The sequence below is a fragment of the Felis catus genome, chromosome X (genome assembly GCF_018350175.1).
Source record: "Felis catus isolate Fca126 chromosome X, F.catus_Fca126_mat1.0, whole genome shotgun sequence".
NCBI lineage: Eukaryota > Metazoa > Chordata > Mammalia > Carnivora > Felidae > Felis > Felis catus.
This window is the reverse complement of record NC_058386.1, coordinates 124769734-124796317: the sequence shown is the minus strand read 5'-3', so window position 1 is coordinate 124796317 and position 26584 is coordinate 124769734. Positions and strand designations below refer to the sequence as shown.

The window sequence follows — 26584 nt, the reverse complement described above, 5'->3', positions numbered from 1 at the left end:
GCCCTGAAAGCCAGATACTGTTTTTCAGCCAGGAGTGGAAAGGATATGATGGAGGTAAGACCTTGGGCTCTGAAGCCAGACTGCCTGGGTTTGAATCCTAGCTCTGACATTCCCTAGCTCTGTGACCTTAATCAAGTTCTTTAACTTCTCTGTGCCTCAGTTTCCTCATCTCTAAAGTGTGATAATAGAACTTCTTCATAGGGTAAAATGAATCAATAGGTGGAAAATATCTAAAACAATTGCTGAGCACATGTTCAACTCACAAGCAATGTAAGATCTGGAGTTAGCCAGCCGTTTGCTGGCCAAACAGTAGAACAAGTGTGATGAAAGGAAGGAAAAAATGTAGGACTTTGGGAGCAAGCTGATTTTATCCATAGTTCTTGAGATGATCTATGTGACTTTGATAAGGGGCAGAAGCAGATGTATAGAAGGGTTGCAGAATGTGGGTTAGGAGAAGCCAACTCCTGTGATGTGTCCCAAATGTATCTGTCCCAGCTTGAAGCTCTTGGAGTTTGGGAGATAATAGAAGGCATTTTCTTACATAGACCAGACTTCAGGAAGAATTTAGAACCTCAAGTAATAAACTGCTAAGCTTAAGGTATCACACTTCATTTTTAAACTACTAATTTACCTTCTTAATTTAGATGTTGCAATTTATGAAGCAACTGACCACTCATGATAGGCTTTCTTTTGGAGACCTGGAACATGGTTGCTCACGTATCCAGTAGGGTTGTCAAAAACCCGAGTCACATGAGAATCATCTTACACTGGAATTTCTAATGATTTCACTTGGTGTTTTATTGTCATTGTACAGTTTAGATGTTTCAAATATAATTTTGTTCAAAGCTCCCAGTTCGTGTTGGACTAATTGATGCCTCCCCTTTACTTTCTAGAAGCACTTTCAGCAGCAGCTTTGGCATTTGTATATTGCTGTCAGCAGCTTCATCTCAGATATCAATGTGGACATGGTTCTGTTTCACAATGATGCAAAGGGATAAAATACAGAATTTCTTTGTGTTCTCGGGTTGTTATAATGAGATATAGTGCATTTTTTTTGGTTAAGAAAAGTTTTACTAATGTATTATTATTTCAGCAAAGTTATTGCAACAGGTTTAAAAGACAGATACACTGTTACAAGCTATAAAGTAACAAAGGAGTTTTATAAAATTAAAATATTACACAGGCTGATGGGATTTACTTAATAACTAACAGATCCATAAAAGAAACTAAATCTGAAAGTTTAAATCCAGTATTAGCACCTAAAGTATCTCTGAAAGTAAAACTTTTAACTGTTTCATTCTTTCCTAATGTATTTCTTAACTTCCTTGTAAATACAGTGCTCTCAAAACCCCAAAGATGAATGAAGGGTGTAAGAAACCCTGACACTAAGAACATACAGCCAGAAGAACTATAAACACAGACTCTGACTTGAGAGTTTTAGTTGGAAATCACTGAACTTACTGTATTTGAACCAATCCTAAGATTTCTGTGCACTGAATACTGTATACGAGGAAAGTCTATGAATCATAAGGTTTGCCAGTAGGGACAGTTAAAAATTAGCAATATACAGTATTATTCCTATCAAATTTTTTTCTCATAAGTTATATTTATAACAAAACTATAATTAAAATATTTATTATACTTGCTTATTACACATTCAGGGACACAGCAGGGACATTTATGTGTTTGATGGTTTAGCATCCACTTTATTGTGCTTACTTATTTTTGTAAGGAACACACAACACATACTACATCTTCCCAACATTCAAGGTAATGCAATAAAAAAATTCTCCAAAGAATAATAACTTGAAATTGCATTAAATACTGTTTTAATTAGGAATAACTGTTATAATAAAACAAGTAACATTATACATTATTTTTCCAATGAGCTTCAGTTGGAGAAACTGAACAGCAGAAATAAATCTTTAAGATTTTGGCCATGGAAAAACTGGTAGATCTGGGAGATGTGTTAGCAAAACCACAGACATGGCCTACCTTTCACCAAAATCCCGGAGAAAAGCATTTTCTGAATTTGGGGGAAATAACACTGAACACTGGCTAAGATGGGACTCACTGAAGTCTCAAGCCACCTGGGAAGCTGGCTGCAGGAATCAGAGAACCACTGTCCTGGTGGCAGGTAAGAAATGAATTTTGTTTTGGGCTAATGGCTTATTTTATTAACGGCTTTGAATAAAAAAAGTGAAATGCTTCATTGTGTTTTCTCAGAAACTAATCAAGAGATTACAGAGTCCTACACAATTTGGAGACACAAAGTGGATGCTGAGTGACCAAAGGTCACTCCAGGTGTGGAATTTTAGAAAGTTAGTCCTTGGAGTAAATGGCACCGTGGCTCTGGCAGCAGATACAAAGGAATGATGCTCTGGGGAGCAGGTAGGGGACACTCTGCGATCGGCCAGTGGATAGGTGAGGGTCCCAGCTGGAGGAGAGATCTTTAATTCAATGGTTTATCTCCCACTGCTCATGCCTCTGTCTTCATAAATGGTGATTTCAATAACTCGAAGTCCTCTCTCAATGTGATCTGTCAGGAGGAGGCCTTGGGGAGTATATATCTTCTCATTCTGCTCTTGAATGTATTTGGACACTTTCTTCACAACCCTCTCATAATGAGTTTCCATGCATAAGAAGATGGTGTAGGCTGTTAAGCAAGCCAAGCAGCCTTCAAGATATGTTTGACTCCCAAATTCTCTGCTTCTGCATAAAGGTTATTTAGAGTTCCAACTGTTTCTTCAAACTGCTGCCTATCAATCAGGTTCTCCAGCTCCGCAGGGAACTTGGTCTGGAACTGGCAGCGTGTGCCACTGCTGTAGTCTTGCTGAATGAATACCTTCCTGGACACTGACACCTGTTGCGGCCTTATGGTGAGAACAGGATGGGCATGCCGCCTCCTCTGCCTTCTGCCTACCGAGGTATAGTGCATTTAAAGAGACCAAACATGCCCCTGGAGAGAAAAGGGGAAATTCAGCCCACCATAGTGGTTTTGGCTTGAGTAAGCTTGATCCCATGTTTGTTACTTGGAGTTGAATTCCAGTTTATGCCTACCCAAAGGATTTTACAATGCATGCTGAAAGAGACAGCCCCATCCAGCAATACCAGCAATGAACTAGAAGTCATAATGGCCCCTTGGTAAAGATTCACCAGGCCACTGAATGGATAGATTCAAGGTGATATGGTATTCCTTCATTCATTCTTTTCTTTTTTTTAAATTAATGTTTATTTATTTTTGAGAGAGAGAGAGAGAGAGAGAGAAGAGGAGATGCAGAAAGAGAGAGGGATACACAGAATCTGAACAGGCTCCAGGCTCTGAGCTGTCAGCACAGAGCCCAATGCAGGGCTCTAAGTCACGAACTGTGAGATCATGACCTGAGCCAAAGTCCAAGCTTAACTGACTGAGCAACCCAGGTGCACCTTTTCTTTCTTTTTTAATAGCAGCTTTATTAAGATATAACTGACACACTGCACAAGTCTTAAAGTGTACAATTCAATGGATTTTAGTATATTCACAGTGTTTGCAATCATCCATCTACCTAGTTACAAAACATTTTCATCACTCATGAAGAAGACCATATACCCATTAATAGTCATTTCCCATTATCCCTTCTTCCCTCCCAGCTCTGTCAATCACTAAACTGCTTTCTCAGTCTATGGATTTGTCTATTTTGGACATTTCCTCTAAACAGACTCATACAATATGCAACCTTTCATGACTAGCTTCCTTTGCTTAATATAATGCTTTCAAGATTTTTTCATGTTGTAGCATAGAACAGTATTTCATTCCTTTTCAAGGCTGCATAATATTCCATTGTATAGATATACTCTATTCATTCATTCATTCATCAGTCAATGGACATTTGAATGGTATGCACAATTTGGTTAGTGTGAAAAGTGGTTTTACACATTCATGTACCCTTGTGAAAACACTGTTTTCAATTCTTTTTGGTATGTATTGAGAAGTGGAAGTGCTAGGTCATATGGTAAATCTACACTTATTAAACAATCACCACCCTTGAATTTCTAGGATGAATTCCACTTGTTTATGAAATATACTTTTTTAAATGTGCTGCTGGATTCAGTTTGCTAGTATTTTGCTGAAGAATTTTGCATTTATGTTCATAAAAGATAGTGGCCTGTGGTTTTCTTTTCTTGTTTAGCATTGGTATCAGGGTAATGCTGAACTCATAGAATGAGTTAGAAAGTGCTCTCTACTTTTCTATTTTCTGGAATAGTTTGAGAATGATTGGTGTTAATTCTTTAGGTAATTTGGTAAAATTCCCTAGTCAAGCCAGCCAATTCTTCCTGGGCTTTTCTTTGTTGGAAGGTTTTTGGTTACTGATTCAATCTCTTTACTTATTATTACCTGTCTGTTTAGATTTTATATTTATTGAGTCATATTTGGTAGTTTGTGTGTTTCTAGGAATTAGTTTACTCATCTCTTCATCCATTCTTAGAACAATGTTGATTGAGATTATACCACGTGCCAGGAACTGTGCCATGTACAGACACATGCTCTGCTCCTAGAGAAGTGAAAATTTGGTATAAATATAGACGATAAAATAAGAGATTCCATCACAGTGTAATGCTTTGAAATGCATAAAAGGGTCTCCTAAACCAGGCTTAATGGTTCAGGAAAAATCTTAAAGGGTGGCTGGGACAGGAGTGGTTGGAAGTTTTAATGTTTACTCTTTTATCTTTTTGTCAACCCTGCCTCAACCTATAAACAAGTCCCATCTTCAAAGTAAAATATTGAATCCAACTATTTTTCAAAACGTTTACCCTTTTCATCTTTGGTCCAAGTTATCATCACCTTTTCAGGTGGCCTCTTTGCTGGCTGCACAGGGAACAAGTGCTGCCCTTCAGCATGCACTGTGCAACTGTGCAACTGTGGCAGAGAGGTTAATTGCAGACTGCTAGGCTGACTAACAGCCCACCAATGAGTCTGCAGCAGCCACAGCCAGGCCTCTCAACAGTGTGGGGAGCACATCCTGCAGAGTGTGCCCAAAGTAGGCAAAGTAGGTCCTTATAGTTGGCTGAGATGAAGGCAATGATGACTATGTCACAATAGGAGAGAGCACATGCAACCCACATAGGAAGTACCCCTTGAGGTCTTGGGTCTGGTGATCAAGGGGGATTGCACTATAGGGCACTAAGCACCTCTTGTCTACAAGGCCACTACTTTCAAGAACAGAAGATGTAGCTGACCTACTTAATACATATGAACAAATACAGAGAGTTGGACAAAATGAGGAGACAGAGGAATATGTCCCAAATGAAAGAACATGACAAAAATCACATTAAAGGAGCTAAATAAATGAGACAGAGATAAGCAATATGCCTGATGAAGAATTCAAAGTAATAGTCATAAAGGTACCCACTGGACTTGAGAAAAGAGTGAATGAACTCAATGACATTTTCAACAAAAAGGTAGAAAATACCAAAAAAAAAAAAAAAAAGAACCAGTCAGAACTGAAGAATTCAGTAAATTAAATGAAAAATACACTAGAGGAAATCAACAGCAGATTAGAAGATGCAGAAAAACAGATCAACAATCTGGAAGAGAGGATAATGGAAAACAACCAAGCTGAACAGCAGAAAGAAAAGAATAATACAAAGTGAAAATAGATTGAAAGCCATCATCAAGTGTGACAACATCAAGTGTAATAACATTTGCATTATGGGAATCACAGTAGGAGAAGAAAAAAGGGGGCAAAAAACTTATTTGAAGAAATAATAGCTGAAAACTTTCTTAATCTAGGGAAGGAAACAGACATCCACATATAGGGAGCACAGAGAGCCCCTAACAAGATTAACCCAATGGGGGTCGACACCAAGAAACATAATTAAAATGTCAAAAAGTAATGATAAAAATAGAATTTTAAAAGGGAGACTTTATACAATCATCAGCTGCTTTTTCAGCAGAAACCCTGATGGCCAGAAGGGAGTGGCAAGATGTATTCAAAGTGTTGAAAGGAAAAATCCTACAACCAAGAATATTCTACCCAGGAAGTTTATCATTCAGAATAGAAGGAAAGATAAAGAGTTTCTCAGATAAACAAAAGTTAAAGGAGTCCATCACCACTAAACCACCCTAACAAAATGTGAAAGGGAATTATTTAAGTGGAAAGAAGAGACCATAATTAGAAGTAAGAAAAGTATTAAAGGAAAAAAATTCACAAGTAAAAACAAACACATAGTAAAGGTAGTAGATTAATTACCTATGAAGACAGTATTAATGTTAAATCACAAATGTAGTTTGTGATTTATCCACAAATCAGTTATATCTACAAAAATTAGTCAAAGGATAAATAAAATAAGAGGATATAAAATATGACATCATATACATGAAGTGTGGTGGGGGTAATAAAAATGTAGTGCTTTTAGAATGTGTTCAAACTTAAGTGACCATCAACTTAATATAGACTACTATACAAATATAGACTACTATACAAATAAGGTGTTATATATGAATCCAAGGTTAACCACAAATCAGAAACCTATAATAGATACACAAAACATAAGGAGGGAGGAACTCAAGCATAATACTAAAGAAAACAATCAAATCACAAAGGAAGAGAGCAACAAAAGGAGAAAGGAACAGAGAAATATCAAGAAAACAATTAACAAAATGGAAATATATACCTATCAATAATTACTTTACATGTAAATAGGAAAAATGTTCCGATTAAAATAGATAGGGTAATTGAATGGATAAAAATCCAGGACCCATCAATATGCTGCTTACAAGAGACTCACTTCAGAACTAAAGACTGAAAAGTAAAGGAATGGAAAAACGTATACCATGCAAATGGAAGTGAAAAAAATAGCTTGGTTAGCAATACTAGTATCAGACAAAATTGACTTTAAAACAAAGACTGTATCAAGAAACAAAGAAGGGCATTACATAATGATAAAGAAGTCAACCCAACAAGAGGATATATCAATTGTAAATATCTATGCACCCAAAATTGGAGCACCTAAATACATAAAACAAATGTTACCAGAAAAAAAGGGAGAAATTGACAGTAATATAATAATAATAGGGGACTTTTACAATCCCACTAAATTTGATGGATAGATCATACAGACAGAAAATCAATAATGAAATGGTGGCTTTGAATAATACATTAGACTAGATGGACCTAACAAATAAATATACAAAACATTCTATCCAAAACCAGCATATTACACATTCTTTTCAAGTGCACATGGAACATTTTTCAGGATAGATCACACGTTAGGTCACAAACAAGTCTCAATAAATTTAAGAAGATTTAAATCATATCAAGCATCTTTTCCAACTACAGTGGTACAAAGCTAGAAATCAACTGCAAGAAAAACGAAAATGCACAAACACATGGAGGCTAAACAACATGCTAATAAAAATACAGGGGTCAAGGAGTAAATCAAAGAGGAAATTAAAAAATACATAAAGAAATGAAAATGAAAACACGATGGTCCAAAATTTCAGGTGGAGTACTATACTAGCTTCTAACCAGCTTCCCCACTTCTGATATTTACTCCTGTGACAAATATCATATATTAGCTCACCTGAACTCATTCCAACCCCAATCCTAGCATACCTTACCAAATGAAAGAGGTTGGAAAGCTAAAGACTATATATCCAGAAGTTTCTCTTGGCTTGGATTCCACAGGTAACCTAGCCTCTGCCAAGAGACAGATCTGAATGTAATTTGAAAAAGTGAGTGGAGAAGAGTTCGTGATTTTGCTTCTGTGATTTCTGGTTTTTGCTAGTAAGCATGATGTTAGAGTTTTTACTTTTTCTGCATGGGCAGTAACAGACTTCCCAAGGTGTAGTTCCTGGTTTTGTGGGCATGAAAAAGTAGGTCACTGGGTATCCACTTTGTTTATTTAGATACAGAATGAGGCATTGTGGTCTTGGAGCCAATATTTGCATTATCTCAGCGGAGAAGATGTGGCCCTGGAGGCAGCTGTGGGGCAGTGGCTTCTTGAATCTCCAGGTTCCTGATGGTGCCAATTATTTGATGTTATTTTGGGAAATGGTCCTGAAATTCCACCTAGAATATGTTATTCTGATTCTTTCAGCACCTCTATAAGCATCTAATTCAAAATCCTTTCTATTTAAATGGGTTAAAATGGTTCTGTTATCTGTAATGTAACTCTACAACCTACTTTCTACAGGGAAGCTAAAGGAAATGTTTATAAAATGGAAACCAACTCCTATAACTACCTTGCTCAAAACCCTCCAATGGTTTCCAGTGCTACTTGCAACAAAATTCAAACTCCTAACTTCCTCCTGCTCTCCCCTGGCTCCTTTCACTGAAGTTTTAGTTGCTTTCTTGCTATTCCTCAAACTCGCCAAACACACTCCTGGGCTTGGCATTTGCCGTTCTCTCTGGAGCATTCTCTGGAATACTCCTCTTCCAGATAGATGCATGGGTAAACTTTTTACTTCATGCCAGTCATCTCCTTGTAATCTAAGGTTAGTCCAACTTTACTCTCTATGACATTGCTCTCTTGATATTTTTCAGAACATGCATCACCCACTGAGGTCATTTTCCACATTTCTTTTGTGTGTGTGCATCATCTCTCTCTCTCTTCGTTGGAATATAAGTTACATGAGGGTAGGGACCCTGTCTGACTTTTTTATTGAATCTGATGGAAAGCAGTGACCCATACACATTGAGAGAATCACTAGGAATTCAGGAGGAGGAAAAATAAATAAAAGACACTGGCCATTTCTGAGCACTGCTGTGATGTTTAGGGAGTGTTAGAAGGCAAAACACCAAAGACTGAAAACTCAAATCACCTGAGAAAGGTGGTGATTTCTGAAGAATATTTTTGCAATTGTGAAAAAGAAATTATATATGCAAGCAATGTGAAGAACTACCAGACCTGTGTCTGTAATGAGTATCATTACATCATTGATATCCAATTAGAAAGGCTTGTTCGTGACCTGCTCTGCAACTCATTTGGGATTTTCTTCTATAAAAGCATGTAGTTGGTCTTTTTTTTTTGTCATCTGAGGAGTAATAAAACAGGGTGTTGGGGTTCATGTCATTTTAAAGAGCCACAAAACACTTTGCAAGCCTCTGCTATTTATTCAGTCTAGGACTAGGCATTCTGGGATGGAACTAAGAAGGGAAAAGCCACAGACTCGATTGGAAAAAAATAGGCAAGATACTCTCCAGTGGGAGTCAGGGGAGTGACTAGGAGAGGATTGACCTCTCCTAGTCAATCAGATATTGTGGATGCTCTGGAGAGGGAAGAGGCCAGGAAAACAGAGAATCAGAAACCATGGTGTCAGTGAATAGGTGATCTTGAAATGCTTTGGAACTAGGGAAGAGTTAAATGCCCAATCCACCAGCCTCTAAATAGCAGCTAGGCCACTGAGAAAACAGTATAAATTAAACTATTCAGGGCCACAGTCAATGCCTGTCTCTCACCTCTGTCCAGAGCCTCAGGTGGCTAAAGCTTGTTTGCTCATTGCTGCCAGCCACTGTCACATTAACTATATCACTATAAGTTCACAATTACCAGTTTCATGTGGATCCTCAACATTGCTTAGTATTCCTACTGTTTCTTTAGCTACCCATTTCATCCTCTCTCTACATTATATTTTCTTACTTTATACATGCCCTTTAAGCATTGTCTCCCATAGAAGATAATCTTGCCATTCATTTTCATGGAGAAAACAGAGAACTCTAAACTCAAATGGAAATTCCCTCAATTTGCTGTCACCAAACTTCCAGCTGCTTATATCAGTCTCCAGCCTTTAATCCTATCCTGGCTTGGACATGATAGAGGGTTTCAGACTGAGTTTGCACATGGAGAGTACTTTGGTGGTCACTGACTGGCTGTGACTGAGTTCCTCTAATAATGCAATATTCCACTGTCTTGGTTCTTTTGTTCATATGAACAAATCTCATTTGGGACTGAATTGATCAGACATTTTTATTAATGCAGCCAGAATGGAAGGAAATATCAGGCTCTGCAGTGTAGATTTCCCATGTCACTGGATTATCTGTATTAGAATCTCAAGGTGTGCTTGTTCAAAACGAAGATTTCTTCTATCTGCCCCATCTTCCACTAAAAATGGTTGCAAAGATTCTGCAGTTTAACAATCTTCCCATAAAAGAATTTGTGTATACACTAAGTTTTGAATGCCACTGATATTGACCATAGCTAATTTGTTAGGTGAATGGAATGGGAATTTGTTAGGTTAAGTTCTGGAATGGGTCTTTCATCATGAAGGAGGGTTCTCTAAAAGGTGTTTTTTTAAAAGGTAGTGTCAATCACAAACCAGGGGATTCCTCTTAGACCATTTTCTTGTCAGACAAATTTAAAAATGTTATGTCACATACTATATCTCACTCCAATATTTCCATCTCCACCAAAACACACATACACATCCAGAACCTACTCTAATGCATGCAAGAACATGCTAGTTCTCAACTTCAGCCCAGCAAAAGGATTCAGCTGTGAGAGTATTAAAGTACTATATACAATATTGAAGCCATTTTGTGAACTATAACACATCTACAGAAAAGTGAATAAAATATAATTACATGGTATAAGGAATAATTATAAGGTGGAGATTCATGTAAGCACTACGTAAGTCAAAGAAAACATGAACAGGAACAGTCCTCTAGAATCCCTTCATGCTCTTTTCCAACACTAGCTCCCTGGTTATTGTGTATTAGTTTTATAATCTATTTACACATTTACCTTTAAGTTTATAAAAATAACCTCATACAATATATATTATTGTGTGTCTGGCTTCTTTGACTCAATATTTTGTTTACAAGATTCATCCAGTTTGTTGTATATAGCATAGTTTGTTCATTCTCTTTGCTGAATGATATTGCATTTATAGATATTCTGTAATTCGTATAGTCACTCAACTTCTTTTGGTATTTGGATTGGGTCCAGTTTAGGACTATTACAAGTACTGCCACTCTGGACCTTCTGGGATGTCTCCAAGGTCATGTATGCATGGGATTCTCTAGGCTAATGGAATTTGTCTAATAGTCATATTGCTATGTCTCAGGGTAAGCATATTTAAAATTTTATGGGATACTAAAATAGAGTGCTTTTTATTCATTTATAAATATTTATTAATTTCCTTCAATTTAAGGATTATTTGGTAATATGCTATTTTGTTTCCAAATATTGTGGATTTTTAATGACATCTGTGTTACTAACTTCTGCATAGGTACTATGGTCAAAGAACATAGTTTTTATGACATTAACCCTTTGGAGTCTATTGAGGTTTCCTTTTTCCTAATTCATATTCTACTTTTATAAATGAATAATGTGCCTGAAAAGAATTGCTATTCTCTTTTTGTTGCATGTATGTGGAGTTTTATATTATCTATTAGCTCAAATTTATTATTGTTTCTTTGATATTGCTGCTTATTTTGTTTGTTTGAACTTTCAGTTTCTGAGAGTCCTAGGTTAAAATGTTCAGCTATAGTTGTTAATGTATGTGTTTCTCCCACAGTCTTAAAATTTGTTGCACACCTAATGATGTACAGATCTTCCTTAAATTATGATGAAGTTTTATTCCGATATACCCATCATAAGTTGAAAATATTGTAAGTTGAAAATGCATAACTAACCTACTCAGCATTATAGCTTAGCCTAGTCTACCTTAAACATGCTCAGATCACTTACATTAGCTTATAGTTAGAAAAATAATCTAACACAATAACATTATTATTTTTATAATAAAGTATTGAATAATATAATTTATTAAATACTATACTGAAAGTGAAAAATAGAATGGTTGTGTGGGTACAGAATGTTTTTAAGTGTATCAGTTGTTTACCCTCATGATTGTATGGTTGATGGGAAGTTTTGACTCACTGCTGCTGCCCAGCATCACAAGTATCATACCACATACCACTAACCTGGGAAAGGATCAAAATTCAAAATTTGAACTGCAGTTTCTACTGAATGCATATTGCCTTCACACTATCAAAAAGTCATAAGTTGAAACATTGTAAATGGGGGACTGTCTGTAGTCTGAAGATATAAGAGCAAAAATTGACATAATTATTAGGAGAAATAAGCAATCATAGTTGGATATTTTAACACACATCTCCATAATTGATAGAAAAGCAGAACAAAAATCAGTAAATATAAAGACAATTTGAAAAAAAATAAGCGACCTAATGGAGACATATCTATATGTATCTATAACCATATATCAATTTCCACACCTATACCTATATTTATACCTACATCTATATCTATGCCTATATCTACATCTATATCTATGCCTATATCTACCAACCAAATGGAAAGTGTAATTTTTCCCAGCATGTATAACATTTACAAAAATTGACTATATTATATTCAGAAAGCAAGTATCAGAAACAAATTTCAAAGAACTGAAACCATACAGAGTGTTTTCTGACCGCAGTGGAATTAAGCTAGACATCAATAACAAATGCCAGTTAGAAAAATCCCTACATGTTTGAAAATAGTCAATTTAAAATAACTTATAGATAAAAAAAGAAATCATAATAGGAATTTAAAATAATTTGAACTGAAAAACAATGAAAATACCAAATAAAAATTTGGGGATGTAGTTAAAGTAGTAATAAAGTGAAAGAAGAAAGTCTGAAAATTCATGAGTTAAGTATTTCTATCAAGAAGTTAGAAAAAGGACAGCACGTTGACTAAAGAAAATAGAAAATTAAATTAAAAACTAAAATTTGATATTAAAAATATGAAGTACTCAGGAACAACTCTAACATAAAATGTGTAAGACCTTCATAGAGAAAATGATGGACAACGAGATACATGAAATAAGCCTGAAATAGATGCCATACTCATAGACTGAAAGATTCAATATTATAAATATGTCAATATTCTCCTAATTTATTGACAATTCAATGCAATTGCAGTAAAAAAAATTCTAATACATTCTATTTTGTGGAATTTATCAGTCTAGCTTTAAAATTTGCATAGAAAAGCAAAGGTACAAGAGTATTCAAGATACTTCTAAAGAAGATGGTAGGAGAATTTGCTCTGCCTAATATCATTATAAGGCTATAATAATTAAGACACTGAAGTTCTAGCAGAAGGATAGATAAATACATCAGTGGAAAAGAATAAGGAACCCAGGACATCTTCACTCCAACATCTGCTCTGAATGATTTCTTCATCTTCAAGCCTTAACTATGCCCCAGTTATTTGCTGAAGATACAGCTTACTCTGAAGTCTTAGCTTACCTTGAAGTCCTCTCCAGTGGAGGCTTTTTTTTCCCTCAAACACCATGTACCTTAAGACTGGAAGAAAGATGGGTCTTCTTTACTCCCATGTTGCTTCTAGGCCAAATAATATCTGCCTTTTTGAGGTTTATGCCATTTTGCTATATCATCTATGCTTATTCATGCTACCACCCATTGACCTCCTAGTTATTCTATCTTATCAAGGAATTGGGAGTCTGGCTAATGATCTTCCTCTCTGCACCATCCTATCATCTCCCAGATGACTTCAACATCCACACTGACCACCCAGCAATTTGGACTTCTCATTTCTGGTGGATTTCTCTAGCTCATACTAGACACACTCTCCCACAGACACTGCCTGGGTTTATTATTCATCAGAAACTACTCTACCTATGAATGCATACATTAAAATATCCCAGATCACAACCTTCTAGCCATTCTGCCCTTTCATTCTTCTTCTACATCTCTTTTCTGATCTTACTAAGATCTTTGTAGCTTGACCTATTTCCTGCCCATCTGTCCTCTCCCTCTTCTGTCTCATTTCCTCATTGATTTGGTTCAGTGAAATTCTCTCTACTTTCTTTTTCTGTTTACATGCAGACTTACTAAGTTGTTAATACATCCACTATCACTTATCTCCCTAAATTAGCAGCATCTCCTTTATCCCACATCCAGTTACGGCCCACATGTGACCAATTGTTGATTCTAAATTCTATGTATTTCTCATTGTGTCTTCTGCTAATTTCAGCATTTCTCACATAAATTTTGCTGTAGTCTCTAATACATTGTTGCCCTTCTTTGATCCTTTCTTCACATTGCTTCCAGGGTGATACTTCTAAAACACAAATCACTTCCCTAATTGAAGCCTTCTGATGGCTTCCTGTAGCCTTAAGGATAAGTCCAAATCACTGACTCTGGCATCTGAAGCTCCTTCCAGCCTCTTTATCCTTACCTTCCATCATTCCACCTCTCAAAATCCTTTGGTACACTCACACCAAAACACATTGGCAGTACCCCGAATGCATAATAATCTTTCATGACTCTTATTTTCTTTGAACATTTGTTCCCTCTGCTTGGAAATCCCTTTTCCCTTTACCACTTTTCTAAGTACCTCCTCCTAGTTCAAAACTTAGTTTTCCTCACACTTCTGTGTGCTCACTTTGCACTATTATGGCATTTATCCTACTGAGCTACAGTCATTTACTCTGCTAGTTGAGAGATTTTTACTACTAGACTTTGAGCAACTTTGAGGTCAGAAATCATCTTGTGTTTCTATCCCTAGTTGTGAGATCAAGGCCAGATAATATAGTAGTTTCTCTTTCTCTCTTTCTGTCTGTAATAGCAGTAGCTCAAACTTATTTTTTTAAAAAATCTAATGATTATTTTTGAGAGAGAGCGAGAGAGAGAGAGAGCATGAGCAGGGGAGGGACAGAGAGAGAGAAAGGCACAGAATCTGAAGCAGACTCCAGGCTCTGAGCTGTTAGCACAGAGCCTGATGCAGGGCTTGAACCCAGGAACACTGAGATCATAACCTGAGCCAAAGTCAGACGCTTAAACGACTGAGCCACCCAGGCACCCCAAAGTTGCTCACACTTATTGAGAGCTTACTTGATTGAACTAGGTGTTGTGCTCAGTTCACTGACTCCTTACAACTCTGAAGGATAATAATTGTTATTATCTCAATTTTACAGATGAGGTGCCTGAGTTCTAGAGAAGTGAAAAAAGTTGCCCAAGGTCACAACTCTAGTGGCAGAAGCTAGGATTTGAACCCAAAATGTTTTACTCCAGGGCTAGGGTCTTAAAGCACTATGCACCTTCTTAGGGTTGCAAAGAACTTAACCATGCATTAAGGGAACAAGCATCATTTAGGAACAAGTTACTTCCCCTAACAAACATTGGAGTTACCATCTCAGGAGGACTACAGTTAACAGCCCATTGCTAGAGGCTTTTTGAACAGGCTTAAAACTTGATATCTTCATGTCAGTAGATGTTCTTTTAATACATTTTTGTTGGTTGAATGAAGAAATGAACTAGTATGGTCCTAATGATGCCTTGGAAAAAGTAACATAATATTTTTCCAAGTTTTAGAGAATTTGTTTTTAACAAGACAGAGCTTAGTCAGAGTAAAACTCCTTGTTTTGTACCCCAATTTAAATGTGAGTCAACCAGATTGCTGCAAAGGCTGTCCAGAGACCTGTCATCTAGATTCAGTTTGGCAAAAGAGCACCTCAAAATAAATCCTTGAGTTTATCAGTAAGTCTTAAGATAGAAACAAATTTGAATTCTTAGAAGTCTGAGTAGTTGGGATACATGATAGAGATTGATGTAAAGGAGACCTATGCAGTTTTGGGCCTCAGCATGCCAAGTCTTCTGTGGTTTAAGGTATACCAGATAATGCATAGATAAGGTAGCATCGATGTCACTGACTTTCCTCAGCCACACACTGAGGAACTCCAAAGCCCAACTTCACTGATACTTGCAGGGTAGTCTCTTATGCTAAAGAGTCAGGAAAAAAAGGGTTTTAAAGAAATGCAGTTATGACTGGTCATTACCCAGAACATAGAGTAGGGAAAGAATAGGGTGGAAGTTGGCAACCTTTACACAGGGCCTGCTTTCCAGATTTTCTTTCACTCTTTACCCCAAACCAGGGAGTTAAAGACAGCCTTTTTTTTTTCCACATAGGGTGGGCAAAGGAATCTTTGAAAGAAGATACAGCAATGGGAAGTCTCTTTTTTGCCTTCTTCTCTAAGTTTAGAACTGACTCAGTATGAAGGCTCCCTAATTAGGACTCCAGTGCCTCCCCCAACACAGCTCCATTGGGCCCAGGATTCAAGCCATGACACATGGAGTACATGGCTCTTGTCCTGCTCCCTCACCATAGCCTCCTTCACCTCTTTCAATTTTTCTAAAGAAAAGCAAGTGAATGATAACACAATTAAAGATAGTGGTCACCTCTGGGAGGAAATGAGGATATAATTTAGGGAGAGTACACGTGGGTTTCAGAGGCATTATATTCTAGTTCTCAATCTTGGTGATAGGCATATAGGTTTTCACTTTATTATGATGCATATTGTTGTGGAAGCAGCTATTGCAAACCTGCTGCCCCTCTTTGGGATTGCCCAATTAGTGCCCTGAGCCTGGAACATTCTTCTATATGAAATATAGCTGTCCTTTGGCCCTGAATTTTTATTTCTTTTTTAAAAGTATATTTATTTATTTTGAGGGGCGTCTGGGTGACTCAGTTGGTTGGGCGTCCATTCTTGATTTTGGCTCAAGTCATGATCTCAGGATTCTTGGGATTGAGCCCTGTGGTGGGCTTTTCACTGACAGCACAGAGCCTGCTTGGGATTCTCTCTCTCTCCATCTCTCAGCCCTTCCCCAGTTTTTGTGTGTGCTCTCTATTGAGAGAGAGAATGAACACACAAGTGGGCAGGGGAGGGCAAAGAGAGAGGGAGAAAGAGTACCAAACAGGCTCCATGCTCAGCATAGAGCCCCACATGGGGCCCCACCCCACGACATGAGTCATATCAAGAGTTGGAGGCTTAACTGACTGAGCCACCCACGTGCCCCCGAATTCTTCTTTTTTTCAATTGTACTTATTTTTTTTTATTTTTTAAATTTTCTTTATTTTTTATATTTACATCCAAGTTAGTTAGCATATAGTGCAACAATGATTTCAGGAGTAGATTCCTTAATGCCCCTTACCCATTTAGCCCATCCCCCCTTCCACAACCCCTCCAGCAACCCTCTTTTTTCTCTCCATATTGAAGAGTCTCTTATGTTTTCCCCCCTCCCTCTTTTTACATTATTTTTGCTTCCCTTCCCTTATGTTTATCTGTTATGTGTCTTAAAGTCCTCATATGAGTGAAGTCATATGATATTTGTCTTTCACTGACTGACTAATTTCGCTTAGCATAATACTCTCCAGTTCCATCCACGTAGTTGCGAATGGCAAGATTTCATTCTTTTTGATTGCTGAGTAGTACTCCATTGTATATATAAACCACATCTTCTTTATCCATTCATCTATCGATGGACTCTTGGACCCTTTCCATACTTTGGCTATTGTTGATACTGCTGCTATAAACGTTGAGGCGCATGTGTCCCTTCAAAACAGCATACCTGTATCCCTTGGATAAATACCTAGTAGAGCAATTGCTGGGTTGTAGGGTAGTTCTATTTTTAATTTTTTGAGGAACCTCCATACTGTTTTCCAGAGTGGCTACACCAGCTTGCATTCCCACCAGCAATGCAAAAGAGATCCTCTTTCTCCACATCCTCGCCAACATCTGTTGCTGCCTGACGTGTTAAAGTTAGCCATTCTGACAGGTGTGAGGTGGTATCTCATTGTGGTTTTGATTTGTATTTCCCTGATGATGAGTGATGTTGAGCATTTTTTCATGTGTCGGTTGGCCATCTGGATGTCTTCTTTGGAGAAGTGTCTATTCATGTCTTTTGCCCATTTCTTCATTGGATTCTTTGTTTTTTGGGTGTTGAGTTTGCTAAGTTCTTTATAGATTTTGGATATTAGCCCTTTATCTGATATGTCATTTGCAAATATCATCTCCCATTCTGTCAGTTGCCTTTTAGTTTTGCTGATTGTTTCCTTTGTTGTGCAGAAGCTTTTCATTTTGATGAGGTCCCAGTAGTTCATTTTTGCTTTGGTTTCCCTTGCCTCCGGAGACGTGTTGAGTAAGAAGTTGCTGCGGCCAAGGTCAAAGAGGTTCTTGCCTGCTTTTTCCTGGAGGATTTTGATGGCTTCCTGTCTTACATTTAGGTCTTTCATCCATTTTGAGTTTATTTTTGTGTATGGTGTATGAAAGTGGTCCTGGTTCATTCTTCTGCATGTCGTTGTCCGGTTTTCCCAGCACCACTTGCTGAAGAGACTGTCTTTATTCCATTGGATATTCTTTCCTGCTTTGTCAAAGATTAGTTGGCCATACGTTTGTGGGTCCATTTCTGGGGTTTCTCTTATGTTCCATTGATCTGAGTGTCTGTTTTTGTGCCAGTACCATACTGTCTTGATGATTACAGCTTTGTAATACAGCTTGAAGTCTGGGATTGTGATGCCTCCTGCTTTGGTTTTCTTTTTCAAGATCGCTTTGGCTATTCAGGGTCTTTTCTGGTTCCATACAAATTTTAGGATTATTTGTTCTAGCTCCGTGAAGAAGGTTGGTGGCATTTTGATAGGGATTGCATTGAATATGTAGATTGCTTTGGGTAGTATCGACATTTTAACAATATTTGTTCCTCCTATCCAGGAGCATGGAACCTTTTTCCATTTTTTTGTGTGTCTTCTTCAAATTATTTCATAAGCTCTCTATAGTTTTCAGTGTACAGATTTTTCAACTCTTTGATTAGATTTATTCCTAGGTATTTTATGGGGTTTGGTGCAACTGTAAACGGACCGATTCCTTGATTTCTCTTTCTGTTGCTTCATTGTTGGTGTATAGGAATGCAACCAATTTCTGTGCATTGATTTGATATCCTGCCATTTTGCTGAATTCATGAGTCAGTTCTAGCAGTTCTTTGGTGGAATCTTTTGGGGTTTCCATATAGAGTATCATGCCATCTACGAAGAGTGAAAGTTTGACCTCCTCCTGGCCAATTGGGATGCCTTTTATTTCTTTGTGTTGTCTGATTGCTGGGGCTAAGACTTCTAATACTATGTTGAATAACAGTGGCGAGAGTGGACATCCTTGTCTTGTTCCTGATCTTAGGGGGAAAGCTCTCAGATTTCCCCCATTGGGGATGATATCAGCGTTGGGTCTTTCATATATGGCTTTTATGATCTCGAGGTATGATCCTTCTATCTCTACTTTCTTGAGGGTTTTTATAAGGAAAGGATGCTGTATTTTGTCAAATGTTTTCTCTGCATCTATTGAGAGGATCATATGGTTCTTGTCCTTTCTTTTATTGATGTGATGAATCACATTGATTGTTTTGTGGATATTGAACCAGCCCTGCATCCCAGGTATAAATCCCACTTGGTCGTGGTGAATAATTCTTTCAATGTATTGCTGGATCCGGTTGGCTAATATCTTTGTGAGGATTTTTGCATCCATGTTCATCAAGGAAATTGGGGTATAGTTCTCCTTTTATAGTGTTTTTGGTTTGTCTGGTTTTGGAATCAAGGTAATGTTGGCTTCATAGAAAGAGTTTGGAAGTTTTCCTTCCATATCTATTTTTTGGAACAGCTTCAAGAGAATAGGTGTTAACTCTTCCTTAAATGTTTGGTAGAATTCCCCTGGAAAGCCATCTGGCCCTGGACTCTTTGTGTGTGTGTGTGTGTGTGTGTGTGTGGCAGATTTTTGATTACTAATTTAATTTCTTTACTGGTTATGGGTCTTCTCAAATTTTCTATTTCTTCCTGTTTCAGTTTTGGTAGTGTATTTTCTATTTTTTCCAGTTTCAGCTTCTAGGAATTTTTCCATTTCTTCCAGATTGCGCATCTTATTGGCGTATAATTGTTCATAATATTCTCTTACTCTTGTTTTTATTTCTGCTGTGTTGGTTGTGATCTCTCCTCTTTCATTCTTAATTTTATTTATTTGGGTTCTTTCCTTTTTCTTTTTGATCAAACTGGCTAGTGGTTTATCAATTTTGTTAATTCTTTCAAAGAACCAGCTTTTGGTTTCATTGATCTTTTCTACTGTTTGTTGTTGTTGTTGTTGTTGTTGTTGTTGTTTCGATAGCATTAATTTCTGTTCCAATCTTTATTACTTCCTTTCTTCTGCTGGTTTTGGGTTGTATTTGTTGTTCTTTTTCCAGCTCATTAAGTTTTAATGTTAAGTTGTGTACCTGAGACCTTTATTCCTTCTTTAGGAAGGCCTGGATTGCTATACACTTCCCTCTTATGACTGCCTTTGCTGAGTCCCAGAGGTTTTGGGCTGTGGTGTTATCGTTTTCATTGGCTTCCATGTATGTTTAATTTTTCTTTAACTTCTTGGTTAGCCCATTCATTCTTTAGTAGTATGTTCTTTAGTCTCCAAGTATTTGCTATCTTTATAAATTTTTTCTTGTGGTTGATTTCGAGTTTTATAGCATTGTGGTCTGAAAATATGCATGGTATGATCTCGATCTTTTTGTACTTGTTGAGGGCTGATTTGTGTCTCAGTGTGTGATCTATTCTGGAGAATGTTCTATGTGTACTGAAGAAGGATGTGTATTCCATTGCTTTAGGATGAAATGTTCAGAATATATCTGTTAAGTCCATCTGGTCCAGTGTGTCATTCAAAGCCATTGTTTCCTTGTTGATTTTCTGTTTAGATGATCTGTCCATTGCTGTGAGTGGGGTGTTGATGTCCCCTACTATTATGGAATTATTATCAATGAGTTTTTTCATGTTTGTGATTAATTGATTTATACATTTGGGTTTTTCCACATTTGGAGCATAAATGTTTATAGTTGTTAGGACTTCTTGGTGGATAGACCCCTTAATTATGATACATGCCTTTCTTCATCTCTTGTTACAGTCTTTATTTTGAAGTCCTAATTGTCTGATGTAAGTGTGGCTACTCTGCCTTTCTTTTGTCGACTGTTAGCATGATAGATGATTCTCCACCCCCTTACTTTCAATCTGAAGGTGTCTTTAGGTCTAAAGTGGGTCTCTTGCAAACAGCATATAGATGGATCTTGTTTTTTTATCCATTCTGGTACTCTATGTCTTTTGACTGGAGCATTTAGTCCATTGATGTTTAGAGTGAGTACTGAAAGATACGAGTTTATTGCCATTATGTTACTTGTAGAGTTGGAGTTTCTGGTGATGTTCTCTGGTCCTGTCTAGTCTTTGTTGCTTTTGGTCTTTTTTTTTTTCCATCTTTTCTCCCCTCAGAGAGTCCCCCTTAAAATTTCTTGCAGGGCTGGTTTAGTGGCCACAAACTCCTTTAATTTTTGTCTGGGAAACTTTTAATCTCTCCTTCTATTTTGAATGACAGCCTTGATGGATAAATTCTTGGCTGCATATTTTTCTGTTTCAGCACATTGAATATATCCTGGCACGCCTTTCTGGCCTTCCAAGTTTCTGTGGATAGGTTTGCTGCAAACCTTATCTGTCTTCCCCTTTAGTTTAAGGACTATTCGCCCCTTGCTACTTTCATGATTCTTTCCTTGCCTGAGTATTTTGTGAATTTGTCTATGATATGCCTTATTGATGGTTGGTTTTTGTTGAATCTCATGGGAGTCCTCTGTTCTTCCAGGATTTCGATGTCTTTGTCTTTCCCCAGGTTAGGAAAGTTTTCCGCTATGATATGTGTGCATAACCCTTCTACCCCTTTTACTCTCTTCATCTTCTGGGACTCCTATGATTCTGTTGTTGTTCTTTTTTTGATGAGTCACTGATTTCTCTAATTCTTTTTTTTAATCTTTGTTTTTGAAAGAGACAGAGACAGAGAGAGAGTGGTGGAGGGGCAGAGAGAGAGGGAGACACAGAATCCAAAGCAGGCTCCAGGCTCTGAGCTGTCAGCATAGAGCCTGATGCAGTGCTTGAACCCATGGACCATGAGATCATTACCTGAGATGAAGTTGGATGCTTAACTGACAGAGCCACCCAGGTGCCTCTGATTTCTCTAATTCTTAAATCGTGCTCTTTTGCCTTACTTTCCCTCTTTTTCTCTGCTTCTTTATTCTGCATAAGTTTGTCCTCTATATTGATGATTTGCTGTTTTGCCTTATCCATCCTTGCCACTGTGGCATCCATTTGAGATTGCAACTCAGTTAGGGTTAGCATTTTTTATTTCATCTTGACTAGTTTTTCTTCTTTTATCTCCACAGAGAGGGATTCAAATCTATTTTAGACACCAGCTAGTATTCTTATTATCATGATTCTGAATTCTGGTTCAGACATCTTGCTTGTGTCTGTGTTGATTAAGTCCCTGGCTGTCGTTTTTCTTGCTCTTTCTTTTGGAGTGAATTCCTTCATTTTGTCATTTTGAAGGGAGAAAAGGAATTGATGAGGTAAATAAAATTAAAATTAAATAAATTAAAAATAACACACACACACACAAATCACATAATTGACGCTAGATCCTAGGTGTGTTTTGGTCTGGTTATTGAAAGAAGCTTGACAGATTAGAGAAAAAAGGAAAAAAAAGGAAAACGTTTGAAAATTTGAGAAAATGAATACAGTGAAATAGAATAAAATGGAATGATGGAAGTCAAATAACATTTGAAAAATATACAAAAAAGGAAAAAGTATAGTGGAAAACATAAAGAAAATATTTTTAATAAAAATTGAAAATAAAAATAGATTTTTTTCTCTTTCTGTGTTCACAAAAAAAAGAAATGAAAAAGAAGAAAAACAAAGAAAATTGAATAGACGGACCAATGAACAGACTGAAGTAAGATTGAATTTACATCATTTTCCCGTAGAAGTCAAACTATGAAGACTTTATAGTCTGTAAACTAAGCAGGTGGAGAGATTTGTGGTGTTTCTGAAGAGCAAAGTTGGCCAAGTTGGGCGAGGCTTAGTGTAACGGCTCCGTTCTTCACCAGATGGACCTGCTTAGCTTACTGGGGTGGATGGTTATGGTGCTTGTGAGGGTGAAAATGGTGTCACCCAGGTACCCAGTCTCTAGTATCGGAACTCTACTCTCCCTGACCAGCAATCGTGCACCTGTCCTTTGTCTCCAGCTTCAGTCCACTCCCTGCTTTTACCCTGTCTGTTACCAAGCTGTCAGGTTGCCAGGTGGCACCTCCCACCTGAGTTTTATCTCAAATGCGGATGTGTTTCCCGACCCTTCACTTCTGAGGGACTGTGGCTTTGACTGTTCTGCCCCTCTGCAGGGGGGTCTCATGAGCAGTGGCCAGATGCTGGCCGTACACAGGAACGTTCACAGGACCATGCTGCTGCCAATGCATAGAAACTGCAACTGTGTGCCATCCCACACCAGAAAAAGTTCATGTGATTGCATGGCAGCAGCATTTCACGGATTATGGCAAGTCACAACACACATCTGGCACCAGGCTTCATCATTAATGACCTTGTTCTAGCACCAGTGAATGTAGTCATTCTCTGGGGTCTGCTGGGACCAGGTGGCCACACAGCCTCTACCAAATGTCTTTCCAGTAGTGGAACTGTTTTTCCCCATGTGGCCCGAGAACTTCCTGGAACCCACTCTGCTCCTGAGGGTTCTCTTTTCCCACTAGAGCACAGCCAGGTATTGAGCTGTGGAGTTTCAGACCCTGTGTTCCCCCTGTTTATAGCGTCTTAATGGAATTTAAACCCTCTCCTTTCTTCTTTGTCCATTTTTAGTTCAGTCTCTGTGGCTGTTTCCACTTTTCCACTTTCTCTCCAGCTGCTTTTGGGGGGTGCTTTTCCTGAACTCTTCCCCCATCTCCATCCTCTCTCTGCAAAAAAAACATCTCCTTGCCCTCTGTGACTTCTCTCTCCCCCAGTTTACTTCTCTGCACTGCATACCTGCTGAGTTCTGTGGTTCGTGTTTGTAACAATCTTCGGTAAGATTGTTATGTTAATCCTGAAATCAGTTTGCTAGGTGTTCAGGATGGTTCAGTGTTGATCTGGCTGTATTTCAGGGATGCGAGACAGAAAAAAACTTCCATGCTGTTCCACCATCTTGGCTTCTCCCTGAATTCTTTCCTATTAGGAGAAGATTTTTCTCTGTTCTGGGTATAAAGTGAATGTCCCTGTAATGCTTAAGTGTGAGTGTCATATGGCACCTGGCCAGTTCCACCAGTATATCTTCCTCACTGTGGGAAATATACAGGGTTTTCACCTGCAACAAAGAGGGGGTGCATGTAGTCCATTGTTCTGTATTAGAGGGACCCATTGCCCATCGGAGACCAATGCACAATACTGACACTGACCTTGTTGTGTCTCTTCTGTGTGTACGGAAAGCCTTGTTCCAACCAGTGCATTCTGTGTTGAGCCTTCTTTGGTGACTCAAAACCATTAGAAGGTGCAGTGGGCTAAGGTCTGTGGGATCCTCTTTAGCTATACCTAAGGAAACAACAAAACATCTTTACCTTTATTGTGTGTGGGGGAGAGGAAACTGGCTTTTTCTTAGAAGAGGTACAAGGTTTTCAAGGTTGAAGGACTGAAGGACTTGCTGAGAACATATTTTACCCATGTGAAAATAGAAAAACCCACAAATACGTAGATAAACAGGAACCACAGGAAATGGCCCTGACCCGATATGGGGATGAGCACTCAGAGACTCAGGGAAGCCTGATACATTACAGCCGTATCAAACTGCACAGAACAGCAAGTCTAACTTCTGTGTGTGGATGTAGGAGTGGGCACGGGCTGAGAGGAAACCTTCTCTGTCACCCAGAGGCAGTGCTGAGGTTATAACCAGATCTCCTACTCCAAGCTCAATGCCTTTGTTGTTTTCAGAGGTTAAGTTTCCCAGAAAATTTATAGATATTGCTATTCTGAATGTTAAAGCAAGAAGTAACCTTAGTTTTTATAGATTCAGTAAAATTTTCTCTTTATACTGGTGAGAAAACTGAGACCTGGAGAAGAGAAGTGATTGTTAAAACTTATATATCCACAGGGTAGGCAGTTTGGAAGGGAAGATGAATGTAAGGTGGGAGAGAGTGAGGACAGACTGGTAACCACAAGCACAGGGTGGAGCCCATGTCTATTCCTTTGCCTTTAATGATGTATCCTTGCTTTTTGCTCTGCAGACCTTGGGTATTTGGCCCTTTGTCATTGAGGTAAACATATACTTGGTCCAGAGGTCAGAGGATTTGAAATAGAGTCTAGAGGAAGGTGGAGCATTTGCAGGCCTGGCTACTGTCTTATGCCAACAAAGTGAGTCAGCAGATAAGGGGCAATGTGTGTGAGCTACAAAATGGTGACTTTTTCCTTCCACCATCCAAATTTCTCACAAGAATCTCTCTTGTGGCCCATTGTAACCTACAGTAAAGGTAATTCTGTGAAATGTAGTTCAGTTTAGCCAAGTTAACACATTATAAAGCCAAGTGCTATGTGGAGACATAGGGGAGGTACTGCCTCATTGGAAGGGGGAGAAGATATCAGGCTGATGGGTATAGATGGGAGGTGTGGAATGTGTTTAGGAATAAGCAAGTAGTCTAGTTTGTCAGATGCTTGAATTATATGTAGGAAATATGCAGATATTAACCTGAAAAGGGAGGCTTGGACAATATTAAGTGGCTCGTGAATACCAGAGTGATGAAACTAATACCATAATAAATGGAGAAATTATTGCAGGTTGCTGAGCAGGTGCATAGAATTTTTGGAAACTTAATCTGACAGCAAGTACAGGATGGATAAAAAGGAAGACTCTGGCAGGAGAAAATATTGGTACAAACAGAAGAGTTTAGCTCATTTCTTCTTTATTCCAGCCTTCAAATACTGGAGAGACTTGAGAAAGAATAGAAATTGCTCAACTTCTCCGTGGTACTCAGTTGCCAGCTTTGTTTTTCTTTTTGATCCTGCAGATTCTCTGGCCTTAGTCGCCAAATGCTCTCATTCCTCAAATATTCCTCTAGCTATTAAGATGTTTTTTAACTATTGGTGGTTATTCTGAAAATGAAAGAGGCAGGATTTTCCTAAGAGGATGGGTGCTCAGGGATATCTCAAAGTGTTGTTAAAAGCTGGCTGTATACCCAGATCAATTAAATTCAGCTCTTGGAGGTACAGATGGGCACATTTGCACATTAGGGGGAAATAAGATGAAAGAAGAAACCCCTCTTGGCTTTAGATTTTGCAATAATTCTTCAGCTCTCACCTTAGTAGGTTGTGAGAGCAAGCACCTCACCAGCAAGTCCAGCACACTTAGTATGTGATTGGAAAGTCCAGTCTAGATCAGTACCCCAGCCCCCGCTCTGAAACTTGGAGTCAGAGCCCCAGTTACAAACTGGAACTAACCTTTCTAAATGTGGGGTCCTGCACAACCACTCTTCTTCACAAAGCCTCAGTTTCTTTGTGTGTGGAGTTGAAGTCATAACAATCCTTGTTACCTCAGAGCTGCAGTAAAGGTCCTGTGAGATGGAAGCTGTGAAAGTACTTGGTTAACTGTAAAGAGCTGAGTCATCATTGTGGTTATTATAAAAGAGGATCTTTACTGGGATGAGCAATTCTGTGGACCCAGTAGTGCTTAATAAAGAATTCCAGGTGGTGCTGCTGCAAGTGAGCATTTGACTTATGAGAAAAAATTACACTTAGAAACAGAAACTGGGTAACTTTCATTGTGAAGTAAAGGTAACACAGTAACCATCAGTGAGGGGGCCTGGGAGAAGGGGTCCCTCCTGCTGACTCCTTACCACTTCATTCCTTCTTTTGGATGTCTCTTTTTTCAGCTTTTGCTCCTCTCCCTTTTTTCATCAACTGAATTCATCTCACAGCCCACCTCCTGAACCTCTCT

The 26584-nt window shown here is 38.2% G+C and overlaps 1 pseudogene; it reads right to left on the bottom strand.

Annotated features, from left to right (window-relative positions):
* Positions 1–1685: 1685 nt before the first annotated feature.
* On the bottom strand, positions 1686–13584 carry LOC101099445 (annotated as a pseudogene).
* Between the last annotated feature and the right edge of the window lie 13000 nt (positions 13585–26584).